Source organism: Megalobrama amblycephala, unplaced genomic scaffold (assembly GCF_018812025.1).
Source record: "Megalobrama amblycephala isolate DHTTF-2021 unplaced genomic scaffold, ASM1881202v1 scaffold331, whole genome shotgun sequence".
NCBI lineage: Eukaryota > Metazoa > Chordata > Actinopteri > Cypriniformes > Xenocyprididae > Megalobrama > Megalobrama amblycephala.
The window spans coordinates 449,188-470,435 of NW_025953344.1; the positions used below are offsets into that span (position 1 = coordinate 449,188).

The 21,248-nt window shown below is 39.0% G+C and overlaps 1 protein-coding gene across 2 annotated transcripts in view; it reads right to left on the reverse strand.

Annotated features, from left to right (window-relative positions):
- The window catches only part of LOC125261123, a 57,849-nt gene extending 56,342 nt beyond the window's left edge, over positions 1–1,507 (reverse strand). Inside the window, exon 1 of one of the 2 annotated variants that reach the window (XM_048179718.1) lies at positions 1,114–1,507. The gene's annotated coding sequence lies outside the window, so the exon portion shown is untranslated. The remainder of the gene's footprint in view (positions 1–1,113) is intronic. The other variant, XM_048179719.1, reaches the window with a different exon arrangement.
- Positions 1,508–21,248: the final 19,741 nt, after the last annotated feature.

The following is a 21,248-nucleotide window of genomic DNA, read 5'->3' on the forward strand; positions in this document are numbered from 1 at the left end:
TCTGTCTTGTGTTACCACGTATATGCTTAACTACCATGGGAGCTAGAACTTTTAGCCATGCGGCCCCTCGCCTATGGAACTCTCTCCCTCTCGATATCCGTAAAAGTGACAGTCTGCATACTTTTAAATCCTGTCTTAAGACCTACCTTTTTACCCAGGCTTTTTTAAAACTTACTTCTTGTTCTACTGTTTCTATGATGTATGTGTGCTTTTAAGTTGTTGTGATGCTAATGGGATTTGTTTATTGTTATTTATCTATTTACCTTTTTTTATTGCTTGTTTGCTTGTAATGTGACCTTGGGTGTTATGAAACATGCCGTTAAATAAAATGCATTATTATTATTATTATTATTATGCTCTTCTGAACATTCAGCCTGAGACCAAGAGACTCGAGGTGGTGATATATATATATATATATATATATCACCATAAATATAATTATTTATTTATTTTTTTACTAAACAGCTGACCACGGGCCTCATTTATAAACCGTGCATACGCACAGATTTGATCTTAGAGTGTGTGTATGCTTAAATCCACGGCAACACACATATTTATAAAAACAGTCTTTGGTGTGGAAAAGTGCTTAGAGCCACGTCAGGGTCTGAACAGACGTATGCACTTTTCCTTGTCAGATTACTGCAGGTTTGGAAATCTAAGGTAGTCTTGCAGCTTGCCATTCTAAATTAAAGGATTTGGACAATGACTGGTGATCTTTTATATGTAAATGACATTAATTAGGTGTCGTTTACAACACGGACAACTGAAACCGTTCATCTGTGCGCAAGTTCAAGATCATTTGTGAATTATAAATTTCACATCTGAAAGAGCGTACACTCATTTTCTGTATGTTCATTTTATGAATCACACGCACACTCATCTGAGAAATTATCATAAGATTAAATTTAGGATGGTTTCTGAGCAACATTTTATAAATTAGGCCCCAGATATATTAGGGAAGACTTATACTTTTACTGAGATCCCGAAACAAACAATCACAAACTGAGGTTTCATTTGCTTTTACTTTCCTTTTTAAAACTGTTATACATTGAATGTTATTAAAGAAGAATAAATCTGAAATATGAAAAATATGAATATGAAAAATGTACTTACATGTCAACTGTTTCAGTAAAGTAATCTGTCTTCAAATGCCAGCAGCCTGAGAAAATGAACCTTCACTTGATTTGACTCTGTTAATATACAGCAGCCACTCCTTGCAACAAGTTTGTACTTATCAAAAAAAAGTCATAAGTCATAACTTTGTAGGGACTTTTTTTAGAGCAAGATCTAATACCGAAACCATTCCATCCAATCATAGTACTGAAAGATCTCTATCATATTGGCATATTAAGAAATATAATAACAAGTGAGAGAGGTTCAAATGTATGTGTGTCTTGAGTTCCTGTTTGCATGCCATTATGTTTGCCTATGGCCTAGTTCTTGTTTTGTCGGGGTGTGTCCATGATGTGCACATAACGAAAAGAAGTTGCACAACGGCATTCTTACACAACAATAGTCAAAAGTGAAGCCTAAGAAATAAGAAAATATTAACAAATATATATATTACACAAATTTCAGTGGTTGTTTGATGTTTCTTTGTCAAGTCAAGTTAACAAAAATAAATGAGTTATGATTTTCTGTATCACTTGTGTTATGTCTGAAAGCATATTACTTATGCATCAATCACTTTACATTTTTTTTATTATTATTATTCACTTTGGTACTATTTTCACAAGTAAGGTGTACATTTTTAAAACTCTTAGTACAAAACTCCAAATTGATCACTCTTCTAACACAGCAAGTCATTCTTTCAAACCTGATCTCAGGCTTTCATTCTAGTTGTACATATTTTCATTCTACTTAATCACTGTCTCAAAACACAAGATCATTGTAATATGTAATGAGAACATTTGGTTTAATCACAGAAACACAACAGTATGATCTTCTTTTGTTACAGTACAGAGGGGTCGGGGACACAGATACTGTTAATGGTGTTTAATGAGACAACCAGAGCAGTAAGCAGATGATGTTGCCAGACAGGACAGATAATATCAAGACAGTTATACTTGACTTGATCTTCACACCAGATACGATGAATGCAGGAATGCGTGTAGCAGTGGAGTTTCCCAGACAGAATATATATCAAGACAGAGTTACTTGACTTGATCTTCACACCAGATTCGAAGTAGATGAGGAGACTTGGAGCAGACGTTACACAGAGACACTCACGGAGGACTGGAGAACACGGAGGATCTAGGAGACACACTGGAGACAGGTAAGTAGTCCGAAAAGTAAGCATTCAGGTTAGTATGCGTTAACAAGACCAGACAATGACTGAGTGACTGTGAGTGTCTTTATTAGTGTCGCTGATTGGGCTGGTGATGAGTGTCAGGTGCGTGTGATTAATACTCTGGTGAAGGAGTGCGCTGTGATTGGCTGGGTGCAGAGCCTGGCGTGTCTGTGACATTACCCCCAACTCCACGGTACGCTCCTGAGGACCGTGGACCCCGCCGACGTGGTGGTCGACCTCTGCCTCTTGGAGCTGGCCTGTTGGGATGTCTGGCATGGAAGTCTTCCATAAGGCTTGGATCAAGTATGTCAACTCTAGGAACCCATGATCTCTCCTCGGGGCCGTATCCTTCCCAGTCGACAAGGTATTCCAGGTGACCACCACAGCGACGGGAGTCCAGGATTTCTTTCACCAGGTACGCTGCTCTGTCCTCCACGATGATAGGAAGGGGGGGTTCTTCGGCATCGCCAGGCTCTGTGGAGGGAAGAGCAGAAGGGTGGTGAGGTTTAAGCAAGGAAACATGGAAGGTGGGATGAATTCTGAATTCAGGTTGTAACAGAGTGAAATATCTGTAACAGTTGTGTACACATCCTTGTAAGAAGGAATGATGTAGTTATACTACGAGACATTAGAGGGCGCTAGAGAGGCTCATAAGGGGGATATAAGGAAAAATTTGGGAGAAGAAGAGAGAGTTTTGGGGTGATTGAGAACTCATGTGTTTTTTTTGGTGGTTAACCAAACCATAGACTGGTTGAGAAACCATTTGGTTTTAAGCTCAACAAGAAATGGACAATGTGAGAGAACAAACATATATTTCAACGCACTCAATGTTTTTTCATCGCAACATATTTCAACGCACTCAATGTTTTCATCAGGTTGTATAATTTTGTTTTGTTTTTTTCTTTTTCAATGGACAGACCTTCATCGAAGATTAGAACTTTGAGATGATTGTTTGTTTGTTTTGTTTTTTTTGTTTTTTGTGTGAGAAATCAGGACTTAATTTGAACTAGGAGTCACATTAAATGAAATGAGCCAGCACTGTGGGAATAAAACACCTAAGAAACACTAGAAATGTTTGCTGAGGTTCATTAAAAATATTTATTCGATCAAAGTGGTAGACCCTCGTTAGTAGCTAATCCATAAAAAAAAAAAGAGGAGAGTTATCAAAATGGCGTCCGAACAGGGACTCTGATTGAGAGATACTTAAATTTAGAGGGTGTCTCACTGAATAAATTTAAGAAAGGATCAAATTAATGAATTTATAGCAAACATAATAGCTTAAAATGGATAGGGATGAGATCGCATCTGTTGTGGATTTCTCTGAAGAAGCATTCATTCAGATGAGAGATCCAGTGTGTGAAATGATTGATACTTTTAGTGGACTTTATATTGATTCAGAAGAAGAAAAAGAGAAATCTGCAATGCAAGACCAGCCTGGTGAACCAGATGATTTTAATGCACTTCCACCTCCGCCACCACTAGTTGAATATGAGGAGGAGCAGGTGTATTCAAATGGAATGGTCACAGAGCAACGTTTAACTAATGTTGAAGAACACCTTAGTGACATTGAACATCGGTTGAGTGATTGTGTAAGTCAAGAAACAGTGATAGACATGATGAAAAAACTAGAGGATAAAATTAACTATCATATCCAAAGAGAAACTGATCGAATTAAAACACAAATAGACAGTAAGATAGCTGATTTAGGTCAGAGCATGGTTGATTGTCTAAAAAGAAGAGATAAACAACTAGATCAGAGGATACAAGCTCTAAACCCACTTTCATCTACTCCTATTTCTGCAACTACGATTGGTCAGAGAACTACAAGTATGCAAAAGCAGTCTTCTTCGAGTCAACAGTATATGTCTCTGCCTACAATACCAGCACCTTACAATCCGCCGGTTAAATTAGACTTTCCCAGCTTCACCAATGCAAGTGATGATGATCCAGTTGTATTTATTGAGAGAGTTGAGGAGTATGTTAATCTTCGACCATTACCTGATAAAGAACTGCTGGCGTCACTGGCTGCGGTACTAAAAGGGACAGCAAAAGATTGGTGGAGTGCCGAAAAAAAGAATGTAGGTACATGGAAATGCTTTAAGGATAAGTTTTTGTTTGCATTTTTAAATGAGGATTTTAAAGAAGTGGCTGCACAGAGGCTCATAAACAGGAGACAACAAAATAAGGAGAGCATTCGAGATTTTGCCTATCACTACAGAGCTCTTTGTATGAGAAACAACCCGAAAATGAATGAAACAGATATTGTGAATGCAATTCTCAGAAACTGCAACCCAAGATTAGCCAGTTTACTGAGAAGCTCTGCCAAGACAGTTGATGAATTAGTTCGTTTGGGGACGCAGATAGAAAAGGACTGGATGGGAGCTAAAAACCATTGGAGTTTAGTCAACAGTGAGGGGCAAAACAGCAAATTACCTGCAGCAAAGTCAAAGAGAGAAAATCAACTGATGTTGGTAGATCATCATAATGCTAGCCAAGGATACAGAGCTCTTCAACTGCTGGTGACCATCAATCGCACTAACATTGACGCCATAATTGATACCGGTAGCACTTTTTCGATTGTCCAGAGAAAGATCTGGAAGGAACTGAGCAAGGAAAAAAGTGATCAGTTTACTACAAGTAATCAGAACTTTATTTTAACAAATGGACAATGTCAAAAAGCTATCGGAAAGGTGAGATTGACGTGTGAGATCAAAGAAGAACAGATTGAAGTGGATTTTTTTGTGATGGAAGATAAGGATTTAGCAGTATCAGTAATCCTGGGTCTTGACTTTTTAAAAAAATCAAAAATGGTGTTGGATTTTAACACTTTGCACTTTCATCTTCCTGAGGTGACACGAAAGAAAAGCATAATCCCTTTTTCTTTCCATGATGAGCCATCCACCAACCATTTTTTCATGGCTATCCCAGAGACCGAGGAAGATACTTTCATAACTGAAGAAGACCATCATCTCATTGATGAAGCAGTAAGACATGCTGAGACAACTCCTGAGATACAAGCACAGCTTAAATACCTCATGGTAAAGTGGCCAACAGTATGTACACAAAATTTAGGACGAACCAGCTTGATACAACATCAGATCATCACAACTGACCAGCAACCTGTAAGAAAAAAAACATACAAAGTCTCTGCTTCTAAGAATGATTTCATAGAAGGGCAAGTGAAAGAGTTGCTTGAAAAGAAAATCATACAGCCTTCTACCTCTCCATGGGCAGCACCAGTGGTAGTGGTGGACAAGAAGGATGGGAACAAGAGGCTCTGTGTAGATTACAGAGGACTGAATGCAAAGACTCACCTGGATGCCTATCCGATGCCACAAATTGTTGATATACTGGAATCAATGAATGGAGCCAAAGTTTTCAGTACTTTGGATCTTAAAAGTGGGTATTGGCAAATGGAGATGGAACATTCCAGTGTTGAGAAAACGGCTTTTTGTACATCTTCAGGGCTATATGAATTTTTATGTCTACCCTTCGGCCTTAAAAACTCAGCAGCATCTTTTCAAAGGCTTATGGAACAGGTGCTAAGGGAGCACAAAAACAAATTCTGTCTGGTCTACATTGATGATATTGTGGTTTACTCTTCTTCCATGTCAACTCACATCGAACACCTCCAGAAAGTGTTTTCTTGTCTTAAGAAGGCGGGGTTGTCTCTTAACTTGAAGAAGTGCAATTTCATCAAGCCATCACTGACTTTTCTAGGGCATGTCATTTCTGCAGAAGGAGTTAAGACCGATCCTGAGAAAATATCGGCTGTTCAATCATTTCCGGTACCTGCATCAGTCAAAGAGGTCCAGAGATTTCTGGGTCTATCAGGTTGGTACCATAGGTTTATTGAAAATTTTTCTGAGAAAGCTGCTCCCCTTCATGCTCTAAAGAAAAAAGGGGTAAAATGGATCTGGTCTGAAGACTGCCAACGAGCCTTTGAGACAATCAAACAAGATCTCATCAGTGCTCCGGTTTTAATCTCACCTGATGTTAACCGTGCTTTCAAAGTTCAGACAGACGCCAGTGAGAATGGGTTGGGAGCCGTTTTAACTCAAGAAGAAGGAGGACAAGAACGAGTGGTGGCATATGCCTCCCGACTTTTGAAGGGAGCAGAGAAAGCATATTCTACATCGGAAAAAGAGTGTCTCGCAGTTGTATGGGCTGTAGAAAAATGGCGACATTACCTGGAGGGCACATCTTTTGAGGTGGTGACTGATCATGCTGCATTGGTCTGGGCATTCCAACATCCAAAGCCATCTTCTAGGTTAATAAGATGGACTATACGGCTCCAGGGGTTTCATTTCATTGTAAGTTACCGTAAGGGACAGTGCAATGTGGTACCTGATGCTCTGTCGAGACAGTACAATACAGAAACCGAGCCAATGTTTTTAAATACAGCACAAAGAAAGAATTCAGCTGACTACAATTTACCTGTTAACCTTGAGGAGATTAGTAAAGCTCAGAAAGATGACAAGGAGATCCAGGATTTGATTTCCCAAAATCTGCAGAGGAAAAGTGATGATGCAATGCGAGTTCACTATGTTTGCAAAAATGGAGTAGTGTTTAGGAGTGTTCCTGACGGAAAGAAAGGACAAAAAATGCAAATAGTGATTCCAGCTGTTTTCAGAAATACTTTTTTATCATATGCTCATGACAATCCACTGAGTGGCCATTTAGGAAGCTTTAAGACCCTAATGAGACTGCTTGAGTTTGTGTATTGGCCCAGCATAAGAACTGATGTCTGGCAGTATTGCAAGGTATGTACTGTATGTCAACAATACAAACCATCTATAACTAAAACGGCAGGGATGCTGCAGAGTGTTCCGGTAGTAGAGCCTGGATACATGATGGGGATTGACATAATGGGTCCGTTTCCCAGAAGTACAAAGCAACATGAGTACCTGTTAGTAGTCGTGGACTATTTCTCTAAATGGGTGGAATTATTTCCGCTTAGAGCAGCAAAAGCTCCTACCATTGCTCGAATTCTTATTGAAGAGATTTTCACTCGCTGGGGAACACCCACTTACCTGGTCTCTGACCGTGGAAGGCAGTTCACATCGAATCTCCTCACAGCTGTCTGCAAACAATGGAAAGTCATTCAAAGGTTAACAACAGCTTACCATCCTCAAAGTAATTTGACAGAACGAGTAAATAGGAATCTTAAAACAATGTTAGCTTCCTATGTAAAAGAAAACCACCGAAGGTGGGATCAGTGGATTCCGGAATTTCGCTTTGCACTGAATTCAGCTTGGCAAGAAACCACTGGATTCTCACCAGCGGAAATCGCTCTTGGAAGGAGGTTGAAAGGGCCACTGGAACGAGCAATTCAACATCCACCAGATCCAGATCACAAAAGTTACAGTACTCTGGAACGGCATGCTCAGCTAATTGATCTGGTTAAAGCTAATGTGGAGAAAGCACAACAGCATCAAAGAAGGTATTACAACCAGAGAAGAAGGAACCAAGAATTCCGTGAAGGAGATGTGGTATGGGTGCGATCTCATCCGTTATCTAAGGCAGATGATGCTTTCATGGCCAAATTATCTCCTAGGTGGAAGGGGCCTGCAAAAATAGTAAAGAAGTTAGGATCTGTGAACTATCGGGTTTCTTTTCTTTCTGAACCTACAGTCTTTGATACATATCATGTGCAGAACTTGAAAATTTGTCACGGATGTGACAAATTTTTAAACATGGGAGGGGGTATGTAACAGAGTGAAATATCTGTAACAGTTGTGTACACATCCTTGTAAGAAGGAATGATGTAGTTATACTACGAGACATTAGAGGGCGCTAGAGAGGCTCATAAGGGGGATATAAGGAAAAATTTGGGAGAAGAAGAGAGAGTTTTGGGGTGATTGAGAACTCATGTGTTTTTTTTGGTGGTTAACCAAACCATAGACTGGTTGAGAAACCATTTGGTTTTAAGCTCAACAAGAAATGGACAATGTGAGAGAACAAACATATATTTCAACGCACTCAATGTTTTTTCATCGCAACATATTTCAACGCACTCAATGTTTTCATCAGGTTGTATAATTTTGTTTTGTTTTTTTCTTTTTCAATGGACAGACCTTCATCGAAGATTAGAACTTTGAGATGATTGTTTGTTTGTTTTGTTTTTTTTGTTTTTTGTGTGAGAAATCAGGACTTAATTTGAACTAGGAGTCACATTAAATGAAATGAGCCAGCACTGTGGGAATAAAACACCTAAGAAACACTAGAAATGTTTGCTGAGGTTCATTAAAAATATTTATTCGATCAAAGTGGTAGACCCTCGTTAGTAGCTAATCCATAAAAAAAAAAAGAGGAGAGTTACAAGGTGGTAACTGTAACTTATACGTGACTGGATTTATCTGTTGAGTGATGGTGTAGGGGCCAATGAATCTGGGACTCAGCTTTCTGCAGGGAAGTCGCATCCGTATATCTCTAGTGGATAACCAGACCTTATCTCCAGGCTGATACACTGGTGTCTTGGAGCAACGAAGATCAGCTGTGAGTCGTTGTCTCCTGAGGGCTCTTTGAAGCTGAAGATGGGCTGAGTCCCAGACCCTCTCACTCTCCCGGAACCAGTGATCCACTGCCTGGACATCTGACGGTTCCCCGTCCCGGGTGAATAGTGGGGGCTGATAGCCGAGTACGCACTGGAAAAGGGTGAGACCAGTGGTGGATTGACGGAGGGAGTTCTGGGCGTACTCGGCCCAGCCCAGGAACTGGCTCCAGGAGTCCTGGTGGCCATGACAGAAGGTACGCAGGAAACGGCCAATCTCCTGAATCTTCCGCTCCATCTGCCCGTTCGTCTGGGGATGGTATCCAGAAGAGAGACTGATGGTCACATCTAGGAGTTTGAAGAAGGATTTCCAGACGTGGGAAGTGAATTGTGGTCCTCTGTTAGATATTATATCCTCAGGCAATCCGAAGTATCTGAAAACATGATTGAACATCAGTTCTGCTGTGGTCATTGCTGTGGGAAGACCTGGGAGAGGAATTAATCGGCATGACTTGGAGAATCTGTCCACCACAACCATGACGCAGGTATATCCATCGGAGACAGGGAGATCCGTGATGAAATCGACTCCTAGATGTGACCACGGACGACTGGGAACGGGCAGAGGTTGCAATTTCCCGGAGGGAAAATGTCGGGGGCTCTTCGACATGGCACATTCCCTGCACCCCTTAACGTACCTCCTGTCATCTGCTGCCATGTTGGGCCACCAGAAGCGCTGTTTTAACAGCGAGAGGGTTTCATTGACCCCTGGGTAGCCAGTGCCCAGCGACTTCAGTCGGATGGTTCGGCTGATTGGTAATCTTCAAGTCCTGACAGAACAACACTGGTTCTGATCCGAAACCCAGCTGGCACTGCCACAAGTTGAAACACTACTTTGGCTTCAGCTCAAATGATAGTTGCTCTTCCACCTGATGTTTGTGTGATCTGCAGGCGAGCTGAAGGAGATAAAGCAGGACATCTCCAGCCTGAGATATGAACTGCTGGAGGAGAAGTCTCAGGCCACAGAAGAGCTGTCAATCCTCATTCAGAAACTCAGTGACAAACTCAACCCACGACCCGTCCATCCGCACTGACCCCTGCAGGTCAACTCGTGTTTCATGTTAAATATATCCCTCTTTATTATGCAGAGATCAGAAGTAAGCCATGTATTCGCTCCAACATGTCCTTTATTGAGTTTGTGTGGCTGAACAGTGGCAGATGACGGCATAAACGACACGCTTCACCTTTAATTTAAATCATAGTTATCACGTGACATAACGCTCTCCTGGAGGACAAAACAAGGCTTTCCTCCATTGACACGAATGTACTAGTAATGATATTAAAAGATCAAATTCTGTATAAAACATATGATACTATACACAGACAAGCAGAAGAACTCAGAATATAAAAGCAACACACCGTTTTTCCATAGAAAACCATTATAAAGAAACACTAAACTATTGAGAGCGTTGCATTCTGCTCGTCTGTATATAGTACGCATGATTAATTAGCTGTATACTGAATTTAATCTCTTAATATCACTGTTTTAGTACATGAAGGAAGCATTTTAGTATGTCCTGCTGTTTGTAGTGATTGAAATACTGATTATATTTTCTTAACATATTTTTGTTTTTCTTTTGAGATGTGATCTGAATGCTTTAAAATTAACAGGCTTGTGCTGCAGTTCAGTGGATTTTTTGCCCTCCATGTGTCATGTGACTGAAAACTATGAATTGGACAGTTCTTCATGTTAGCTCCACCCTTTAATGATGATTGGCCTGGTCTGTTTTGATTGACAGCTCCATGTAGGCTCCACCCATTTTAACAATAACTGCAAGTGCAATATTGAGTGTAACATATTTATTTAAATGTTACTTTTTTGTCTCATCATTTATTTATGTTCAGGTGTTATTTATTGCACATATCTGTGTGTGTTTTATATACAATAGAAGTTATTCTGAATATAGTGTAATGTACAGTATTTCTCAACCAACTTTAGCAGGGATATTTGCTGCACACTGTCTTGTGTGCACACTAGTTGTGTCTGAGTCTGGAAGAGTTTGGTTCGTGTTGTTCATGTCGAGAAGATGCCGTTTTCTCCACTGTGATGAGATTGATACGGTAAAACTGACACCATCGTTACTGTTTGAATCACTGTATCAAGAGCTGAGATTCAGATATGCTAATGAGCATCTGGTTTGAGACCAATCACAGCAGACTGGGCCATCTGACCAATCAGAGCAGAGCAGCTCTCAGAGAGGCGGGGTTTAGAGAGGCCGAATCCTTGATCGAAGCGTTTCAGACACTGAGAGAAAAGAGCTGATGCTGCAGTGGATATTATGAGAGAATTAAAGTGTTTTTGATCTTGGATGAGTGTGAACCTGTTTTAGGAGACTCTGAAACAACATTAAAACAGCATAAAGGGGGACTTTAAGATGGAGAGACTTCTAGCACAAACCTATGCAGGGTAAATGTCTGTATGTTCTGTCATGATCTGACAAATTATTACTAATATTATTTCTTCAGTTGTTACTGCGTCTAGAAGTTAGTTAACTTTTTATTGTATTTGTATTTGATTATTATTCAGGACTTGTTAACAATCTTATTTCATTTATCTAACCCATAATATTTCCTTGTGTGCAGTGCAAACTTTTCCATACAGTGACTGAAAGATTATTTGAATTGAAAGAACAGAAGCATCAGAATAATCCATATGACTGATGTGTGAGAAGCTTCATCTGTGAGTGCATTATTCCTTTAAGATGTTGTTTGTTTGTTTGACTGGTTTTGTGACGTCAGATCAGAAATGAGCTCATGAAGATCATATTTCATGTATTTGTACAGTGTAAAAACCCAAAACTGCTGAGCTGCATGAATGTTGAAAATTAATGCAATCAGCTGTAGTAAAGGGTTTTTGAGTGCCATTTTGGTCCATAGATGGCGCCATTTAATTTCACAAACTGCAAGTCTGCATTCATTTAAAACTCAAGGCTGAATTATGTATGTTATATTCATATGAAAGTCAGTAGATGGTATATTTCATGTTAGACAGAATATCTGCAGCAGTTTATATGTAGGATCAGAGATTTGCTCTGGCAGGGCTACTCTAACAAAATATGTGTGGAAATATGTGCAATTCAGATGTTTTTGCTTGGATTTTCATTATGTATATTTAGACATTTAAGCTATGCATTTTCATATTATTATTATCAATTAAATGATTTTAGAGAGAAACCTAAGAAATTTGACATATATAAATATTGCTGTAATACACTAGCATTGAGACTCTAAATTTGACATTTTTAATGTTTTCTATATAAAATCTATTGAAGAAAACAAATGTGTGTATTTCCTTCATCCTGAGCACATCACACAAAACTCAAAATCAGTGTTTCACCATTCACAACCCATTCTGCTGTCTAATGTGTATTTCTGAGAACATATTGTAGGGCATCGCTCGACAGAACTTACCAATGACTTTATCAATGAACAACATGATTGAACAAAGCTTCATTTGGTCCAAAAGATCCATTTCCTGACAGGAAACACCTAGCCTTAACAGAAGTGATGACGTGACTTCTTTTAACAAAGGACTCTGTCTAAAGGACTTCTTAGCTCATCAGCAATAAACTAATCAGAACCCATCACGTGGATCTGATCACATTAAATCTATTGATTCTCTCACAAAACCCTCTTGTATTATCGGACGGAACAGGAAAACACCCATCAACGGATTTAAAGACGAATCTGTCCTATCAATACCTCCCTTGTGTGAGCAATCCATCCTGACCCGGTCACTCGTGACTCCGGTCAAAGTGTAAACTAGGCTTAAGGACTCAATCTTGAATCTCAAAAAGGGACAATTGTTTATCTGTTAAAATATTAACTATATCTAGAATAACGCATGATATGATGGGATTACTAACATGTTGGAGTCAATGCATTATATGTTTGTATTCCCGTATGCATTTTCTTTCTCTTGTAATCATTGTTTTTAATTAGGTCAGTCTAGTAATATGTGTGGAAGAAGTGTGTCATGTTTGAGCTCTAAATACAGAGTTTATAATTCTCTGTAATTCTGTGTGAATGAAACATTGAAATTCAGTATCAGGAAAATATTAAGAAACTTTATATTGTTGTTAATAAAACAGGAGAATGTTCTGCAGATATCACGCGATGTGATCAATAGACAATAGACAAGGCGTGTCTAATCTCCGTAGCAACGTCTCATTGGAGGATCGCATCTGAAGGATGGAGCCAAAATTGCTCCCTTAAAACTATGCTGTCCGAACAAGCTAAAGTCAGAAATAGGTCAGAAATCGCTCGAAATCGGTCAGAAATCGGTCAGAAGTCGGACTGAAGTACAGTCGTGGAAGCCCGGTAGCCAAAGCACCGCTACTTTGACCACGGCGGAGAAGTCGCATGGGTCATTGAGAACTGATTGACCGGGGCTGATTTTCCATCTAACAGTCGCCGACTTCAACCACGAGCTGCGCCGCTGATCATTCAACAGCCGTCACATCCAGACTCCAAAACACTTCGTGAAATATCTGACCAAAGTCTCCAAAGAAGAAAACTGCTCAGAACAGCGCATCTCACCAGCCACTTTTTGCCACCACTGGCAACCACTTTAAAGCTTCCGCGCAACCCACGAAGGGCTTTCCCGAGAAGACGTCACCTGAAAGACAGCCAATCCAGAACGGGATTCCGCTGTACACGAGTCGCAGAACAACCCGATTACCTCAGCTGTCAGAGCAAACGCAGGTACAGGCAAACTTCTCTCTCTTGCTGGAAACTGGTGAAACTCCTTTAAACCTAAAGAATCAAGCCAAAGCTCTGCTTTTGTGATTTTCCTCAGGTTGCGATGTTTAGTTAGTATTTGGGACTTTCTTCATAACTCATATCAACTCCGTGAATATGTGTGTGTGTGTGTGTGTGTGTGCGTATGAATGTGTGTGTGTGTTTAGCCTTAGTTTCCTGTAATCATTAGAAGTAGTCAATAAAGCTTGTTTTGATTTTCACATATACGAGTTTCTTGTGCTGTGTATCAAATTACTGTCTTAAACTCAAAGATCAGTTACCTCTTGCTTATAATAATATAATAATTATAATCATAATAATCATAATAAAATATTGTTACTGTTGACCGCAGAATAATATTTTATCCAGAATTGGTAAAATACTTTAACCTCAGTTTTCGCTGGACGAATAATTGATGAAGTGTTAAATATTAATTCTGAATCCTTTACAGTGAATCATTTACAGTTGATTCAATTCTTATTCCCTGTAACAATTAAATTGAGCTAATAAATGACCTAAGGTCCCTACAATATTGAGTGTTTTATATCAGATCTGAAGAAAAAAAAATTCATAAGAGATAATTAAAAGTGAGATTTCAGTTATATTTTTACCGCTGAACTAGGAAATGTCTCTGGTTATCATTTAAGAAATCACATTAGAAGAAGCTGTTCTAAGATGTTTTAGCAGTACATACACTTCATAACAATGTCAAATTCATGCTATCTTCATTTAGGTCAAGTCAGTTCATTTTATTTGAATAGCTCTTTTCACAGTCCACGTCATTTCAAAGCGGCTTTCCTGAATATAAAACTGCTTTATTTTTTTAAGCATGCTAAAATAACTCAGGGGACTTTTATTATGACTTGACTGGACGCACGGCGCGTGTTTTCTGTTTCTGGCTCGTGTCGCCAGTATTCGCGCCTGTTGCAACTTGCAAGTCTCACAGAAAGTGTTTATTGTAATTACTGGAAGGCAGCAGATTACGGAGCAAGACGGCAATTTATGTGTCAGTTGCTGCTAATCGGAACACAGGAGCTGAAGGGGAACAACTACTCTGCAAACTCAGAGGTAAGCTCTTTGTTGTATAAGATCGCCCTCTAGTGGACACATTAAACTTAAAGGGGCTCTATGTAAGATTTTTACTTTAATAAAGCATAAAAATACCTCTATATGTTTGCAGATATTTAGGAAACATGCTAAGTTCACCTACTTGTTCCTCAGAATCACAATGCTACAGCCAGATATTCTGCTTTGAAAATGTGTGTCCGTGTCAGAATGTCTGTCTTTGTTTTGGTCTGTGCGAAACTGTCTGCTGCCAGTTTATCCAATTGTGTTTCGCTTTTTAGGTCAAGAGAATCGCAGATACTACCCGACCTAAAAAGCCGTCAGAATGTTTGAACCCACCCAGACCACTACTATATGGAAGTTCAAGTCCATTTACTAAACATTTTAAATATATAAGCCTGTAGCCTACATCTACATCGTCACTACATCATCATATGTTCTGTCATATAAACAGTATTTACAATAAAATAACAACACAATTTACTTGCCTCAACTCAGTATGTATTAGTATTATTATTATTAGAGGCCTAATTATTGTTTTTGTTGATCCATTTCATCTATTGCCAAACTTTAATATGTGAATTATATTATTGAAATAAACACATTTAGCGTCCTCAGGCTTTTGTTTGTGCTTAATGGATAAAACAACGGAATTGCGCACTCAAGTTTATGGGTGCCGTACATTTTTCCTGCCACAAGATGGCGCTGTTTTCGACACTCTTGATGCTTTGAAACCATAAACCTTTCCTGAAACATTTAGAGAAAAGCTTCAAAGATTTAATAGGCTTCATTTCTCCATCCCTATAGTTTTAGGCCTTTTTGCAAATGTTTCAGTCGAATTTAGCTGTTTTAGAGAGCGTTTACTCATTTTGAGCCTGTTTTTAAACATTAAATATCTGTAACATCATTTTTCATGTGTGGAAAAAAACAACGCTAGTTTAACAAACTAAACTAGCCCATCAGATTTCTTTTCACCCATACCCCCCATGCCCACCCATGGACGCACATACACACGTTTGACTTTACAACACACAAACGCACACCTTTATTTATTTTCATTCTCTCTTGCTCTCTTAATATGTCATGAGTGTATGTAGATAGATTTTAATAATCAATTTAAAAATTATGTAAAAAAATAAAAACGGCATTAATTTGCGCCATCTCAAGGTACGCACACACAGTGCGTACAGCCGTACGGCTGCAGGCGCCACTGCATAAAGGTACTAAAAATAATATTTAAATTGGTTCATGTGAGTACAGTGGTTCAATATTAATATTATAAAGCGACGAGAATATTTTTGGTGCGCCAAAAAAAACCAAAATAACGACTTATTTAGTGATGGCCGATTTCAAAACACTGCTTCAGGAAGCTTCAGAGCGTTATGAATCTTTTGTGTCAAATCATGATTCAGATCGCGTGTCAAACTGCCAACGGCTGACATCACGTGACTTTGGCGCTCCGAACAGCAGATTCGATACACAGATTCATGACGCTCCGAATCTTCCTGAAGCAGTGAAAATAATCTCCACCAAAAATATTCTGGTCACTTTATAATATTAATATTGAACCACTGTACTCACATGAACTGATTTAAATATGTTTTTAGTACATTAATGGATCTTGAGAGAGGAAATGTCATTGCTGGCTATGCAGGCCTCACTGAGCCATCGGATTTCAACTAAAATATCTTAATTTGTGTTCCGAAGATTAACAAAGATTAACGGGTGTGGAACGGCATGAGGGTGAGTAATTAATGACAGAATTTTCATTTTTGGGTGAACTAACCCTTTAAGGGTTCGAGTTGGTGAACATGAATCAGCTATTCGCAGACAAGATGTAACCTCTCGATTGCCAGACATTTCATTGAATTTAATCACCGTATTGAACAACTCACTTGTGTAGGTATTGAGATGGTAAAGAATTATCGTGGTGGTGGCGACATTGAAAATAAACTCTTGAGAAGAGAAGCTTTTTGGATGTTCAATTTAAAAACTATGTCTCCTGTAGGTATAAATGAAGATTATGATCTTTCTTGTTTTTTATAATTTTTTTTTCTTTGGGTACAATGTTTATGAATGGCTATGCTGCCTGATGTGTTATTGTATCCTATTTATATTTGTTTATCGCTAATGGAGCTATTCTGGTGTTTATTTTTTGAAAGATCTATTCTGGTGTCTTGGAAATCATTGTTGTGTATCTTGTCAGATATGTGATTTAGGCCCCGTTTACACGTACATGGTTATTTTGAAAAACGGAGACATTTCCCTTCGTTTGCGCCCTTCGTTTACACGCAAACGGAGAATTCGCCTCTGAAAACGAGTCTTTCTAAAAACTCCGGCCAGAGTGGAGATTTTGAAAATCTTCGTTTGCCCGTTTGCATGTAAACTGAGACAAACGGGTGTTTAGGCAGCCAACGTCACAGTATGCGCCAGAGCTCGCACATATGTCAAAAGTGCGACCTATGTTTACATGTGATCATGGAAGCGTTTAGAGTAGCAGTCGCATTTATGTTGGTGCAAACTCTTCTCGTGTGTTTGCATTTGCAAATACAGCTGCTCCATTATGTCGAGTGCTCAGCAATTATTCTTAGTGCTCAGCAAAATCAGCAATTTTGCAACAACTTCGAATCACTTCAAGAGGAATTCGGGATTCTTTTTCTGGATTCTGATTGGCTTACATGGGCTTGAGCCGCTCGTTACACTCTTGACCTCATATATACACAGGTACGTTACTGAACACTTTTCTGAAAACTGACATGTGTGCACGATGTTATTTTTGAAACCGGAGAGGTTGAAATGTCCATTTATGAAAATAGCCGCCCACGTGTAAACGTAGCCTTACTCTTGTTATTCCTTAATAATTATCTGATTGTTTTAATCATGATTGTAAACACCTGTGGATCTATAGTGCATTTTCTATATTATTATTGAGAGTGAATGAAATTGTTACACAGATGAAGGCGAAGAGCCGAAACGTTTGTCATCTTATCGCCTGTGTACTTCAATTAAAGTCTTTTTATAGAGTGGGTCCGTGTACGTTTTGATAGTTTGTTTTCCAATTTGAAATGAAATACGCAGAAACGAGAAAACGGCCGTTTCCCGTTTTTTGTTTCTTAAAAAAAAAACGGAAAACGAGATTTTGACTCGATTTTCGTTTTTTCGGGTCACGGATAGAAAACTAGCCTGACGTGGTCATACTCAATTCTAGTTCGAATATGACGGTGCGTTCCAAACGGGATATATCGCCCTCCGAAGGGCACTTCGGAGTGAAAATAATCATGGCCGCCATATTGAAGGGTCGTTCCAAACCAAAGTGCTCAAAACTGGCCACTTCAAAGGGCCCTTCGGAATGAAGGATTTCGAAGCGAACAACTGATGGACACTTCGGGCCCCCATGATCCTTTGCACAGGGAAGTTGTTTGACGTCACAGAATGGGTACAGGAGGTTAGGAGTTCGATTTTAACTATAAAGGTATGTATAATATTTTTCTGTACTACTGTAATATTTAAACGAGTTAGATTTGGTACATTATTATGGTCAAAATGACATTGTACTTAAAAAAAAAAAAACTTTACAGCTCATTTATCAGTCCATTCAAATGTTTCAAATACATAGATACAATATAGCCTACATGCGGTAAACCTAAAATAAATAAATAAATAAATAATAACGTTAAACAAAAGGCGCAGCTTGCACAATTTATCCTCCTTGATTGTCTCGTTAAGATGACGCTGAAGTGCGTTCCAAAAGAACAGTTTTTTTTTACCCCTACACCCTTCATCCCTTCGAAGCTCTCACTCCGGAGGGTAAACCCTCTGAAGGGATTAGGGCATAGGGATGAGCCCTTCCGAATGGAACGCAGGGTGAGTCTGATACTGCTCCATTGGGCTTTGATTATGGGGGCGTATTTCAACCGATCCAGGAAAGACCTCAATTGGATAGACCTACAACCAATCAGAGCTACAGAGTAAGTGACGTATGTTGAGCGACGCATAGTTGTCAACAGAACTCTTCTTAGCGACCATCGGGGCCAGCTGATAAATCAAACTTTTGCCGAATCCCGTAGGAAGGACGGCAAAGACATCTTTCCCATCGACAAATGCCTTGATCGCGGTCCTCTGTTCCTTTTTTAAAATTAATGCGCTGTCGATATCTTCTATAACGGACGCGATGGCGGAATCTACACATCTCAGTTCAGGAAAAGTCATCATTGTTGTAAACTAATTGACCTTTCGCAAAGACCCTCCCACCTTAGTTACTGTTGCTTTGTCCGACAAGCCGTGGCGCTGTCACGCCACACAGAGTGGAAAATACATCGTGGAGCAAAGAGGAAACTGACAACACATCGACAGACGAGACAGAGCAGGTTACTTATGATATTAAACAAAGTCCCAGCTTTCAAACTGTGTAGTTATTAAAAAAATTCAAACAATAAAAACCGTTTTGTGGCTCTTTAATGGGTTGTGACCATGATCGTGACAGATTGCTGTAGCACCTCAGCTCAAGAGGCTCGTGAACGGATCATCTCTTCCTACTAGTCCATTTATAGCATCAAATAAACATGAATGAACATGAGAATGAATGTTGTTTCAAACGCGGAAAGACGTCAATATGCACAATTTTTCAAGTTAAACTCCACCGAGGTTAATCTTCTAACTCCTGACTGCTTTGTCGGACAAAATGGCGGATGCGGCGTTCTGATTGGTTAGATCGCTTGTCAATCAAACTCCCCAAGTGCTCTTTGATGACGTGGCTGATTACGTTTCTGGTGATAATCTGTCAATCATCGCCCTGACAATGTGATTGGTCCGAACAGTTTCTGTTCGGGCATAATTACTCCTCTACGGATCGAGTCCAGACCGAACTGCCCGACCTCAAAATGTTGTGGGCGGGGCTAAGTTCGGCTGGCATCCAGGCTAATAGAAAACGGAAACACGGCTTCAAAACTCGTTTTCCACAAGTGGGCGGTCTTTACACGCCCCTTTCAGCCGATTGGTCTATCAGATCTGAGCCATTGACGTCATCTTCAGTTCGTTCAACAAAATAACAGTCCTCTGCTGCTATATCAGTATGCCATAAATCGGCTTTCTTCTGTGCAACCTAACGCGTATTTCACAGAAATATGTATGCACAGATAAAAAAAAAAAGTTTAAAAAACCTACTGTAAATTTAATTAAGTCTGTTTTTAAGCTGTCATTGTGTTTTTAAAATGTAAAATGTAAATGCCTCTACATCTGTACCAAGCGCATGACATTTGGGCTGCTACCACCGATCAATAGGCTATACAGGCTATTCTCTATTATAGATCAGTGGCCACTGCACTCATTTTTTTTTTTTTCTTATTTTAATGTTTTGTTTACATTTTATACATTTAAATTCAATCATTTAGCAGACACATTCCTTGCAGTAGGCTATATAGCAGACTATGCAGTCATATTAGAAAATAGGCTATCCACTAGGTGGCGCACAGGGATAACTATCACCATGGCCACGATAACCTCCGTGCTGGGTTTCGTCTTTTTTACAGTCTATGGTTTCGTCGAAAGGTGATGCCGATCCTTTGCCCCGCAGTAGATATTTTCATGTTATTAACATTAGCCTATTCAGCAGGCAATGTTAGGCTATATAAAATAAATAAATAAATAAATAAATAAAGAGAGATGAGCTATTGTTCGTTTTTCAAAATTGCTTACACTACTTATTTGTTGTGGTTTATTCTATTTATTCAAAATAGAATAAAATAAAAACTGTAGTTTTTTTTTTTTTTTTTTTTTTTTTAATCTGTGCTTTTCATCCGCTCCTCTGTGTGGGTAGCGCAGTTTCACCATGCATATTAAACTACAAACAGCATTACAACAGTCTGTGTGCTGATTAACATTTCTGAAATAAATATTTCTGTGAAATACGCGTTAGGTTGCACAGAAGAAAGCCGATTTATGACATCTACTGATATAGCGGCAGAGGACTGTTATTTTGTTGAACAAACTGAAGATGACGTCACTGGCTCAGATTTGATTGACCAATCGGCTGAAAGGGGCGTGTAATGACCGCCCACATGTGGAAAACGAGTTTTGAAGCCATGTTTCCGTTTTCTATCCGTGACCTGAAAAAACGAAAATCGAGTCAAAATCTCGTTTTTTCCGTTTTTTTTAACAAACGAAAAAACGGGAAACAACCGTTTTCTCGTTTCTGCGTATTTCATTTCAGATTGGAAAACAAACTATCAAAACGTACACGGACCAGAGTGCAGATCTTTTTTTGTATTCTTAAAGTTCAGTATTATAAAATGAACTGATCGAAGCTTGAATGCAATGAGAGTCACTTTTTTGAATAAAGGCATCTGCCAAATGTATTAATGTATCATCTCAGTTCTTTTTGTGAAATTATTTTGATTACCTTTAAAGCATGATATACAATTTTTTTTTTTTTTTTTTTTTTTTGACATTTTAATCTTCAAATGTCTGAAGGTCATTCCATTAGATTAAGTGTCTGAAACACTGCAGGATCTTTTCCAACATTCACTCAACAATGTTTTTGAATCACTTTGTTTCATTCTCATTTTCATTTCATTTTCACCTGCCTCTTTTCCACTCATTAAATAT